Source organism: Dendroctonus ponderosae, unplaced genomic scaffold (genome assembly GCF_020466585.1).
Source record: "Dendroctonus ponderosae isolate FM_Combo_2020 unplaced genomic scaffold, Dpon_F_20191213v2 Dpon_F_20191213_1, whole genome shotgun sequence".
Taxonomy (NCBI): Eukaryota; Metazoa; Arthropoda; class Insecta; order Coleoptera; family Curculionidae; genus Dendroctonus; species Dendroctonus ponderosae.
The window spans coordinates 44,368,162-44,369,517 of record NW_026017110.1 but is presented as its reverse complement, the minus strand read 5'-3'; positions in this window follow the sequence as shown (position 1 = coordinate 44,369,517).

The window sequence follows — 1,356 nt, the reverse complement described above, 5'->3', positions numbered from 1 at the left end:
ACATTTGCGGTCTTGGAAAATTTCTGAAATTGTTATTTGTTTGTGGATTTGAAAATTGATTGAAATTAGGTGTGAAAGGGTTTGGATTTGCACGGAAAAACATGGGTCGATTATTTTGAAAGCTTGGTCTGAAAATGGGTAATGTATGTTGCTGTGTATTTCTAAAGTTTGGAGAAAATACATTTGGTTTGAGTTTAATTACTCATATTGATTTTTGACAATAGGAGACTGCGTACGTCTTGTAAACGCAAGCCAAATTCTTGGGCTGTTTCGTTTTTCGAAGGTTTGAGGGTGATTATATCTTGCACTACACAATCAATTGATCTTTGGTCTGCAAATGTGTCAATGATAGCTTGTTTAACAAGTTCCCATGATTGAAGTTCAACACGAGAAGCTATTAAATCAGCGGTTCTGCCTACTAATTTGCAAAGGATGGTGTCAAAAAGACAATAATTTATATGTGCGTCCTCATTAGTTCTATCTCGATGGTTATTGAGAAAATTGTCGCAAGAATTTATAAATCTGTTGATTTGCTTAGCGTTTCCGTCAAATAGGGGAATGTTATCTGCTTGATATTTGATCAAAGCAAAATTCGGGTGTGCCATTGTTGTTATTTTTATTTTTGTTTTTTTTTCTTCTTAAATTAGAGCTTAAAATTATGTTGAGCAAAAGAATGTATTTGCTTCTTGTGCAAACAAAAGCGAAAAATGCGCAATATTTCAATTGTTCAAAAAAAAAATGGAAATTGGAAAATTGGACTTACAGTGATAGAAGTACCAATGTTGTTTTCATTTCTTTCTTGTTTCTTCCTTAGTTGCTAGGGTCCAATAGGAAGGGCGATGCTTGTCTCTTCCCTGGCTAATCTATGAGAGGTGGGACGATGCTTGTTCCCTTCTAGTCACACCAAAGTTGATCGGACGATGCTTGTTCCTCACGTTCTGGCCTTGAGTTGCCCTATCGCTGCCAATCAATGAAATGTTCGAATTTGTCACAAATCGTTGAAACGAACCGAATTTATCAGGCACGATGCGGGACGACCGTTTTGAAAATTCTTCCACGATGCTTACACGATGATCGTTTTTGATACTCACACGACGACCATTTGAAGAATTTTTTCACGATGCTTCGTTGACAAATCCTTCCGGATTTGATACACAAGATTTCGTTGACAAATGCTACCGACTGCGCCAGTTAAAATCACTGCCTTGGAAAGGGAGTTTTTAAAACAATTTTTATTTCGATTGATATGGATTTCAGCTTCAAGATACAACTGTTTGTTATTACAGGCTTGTGTGAATATATACTGAATTAATGCTGATGAGTTTACATGCTATCTGTGAAACTAAAGAACATTAT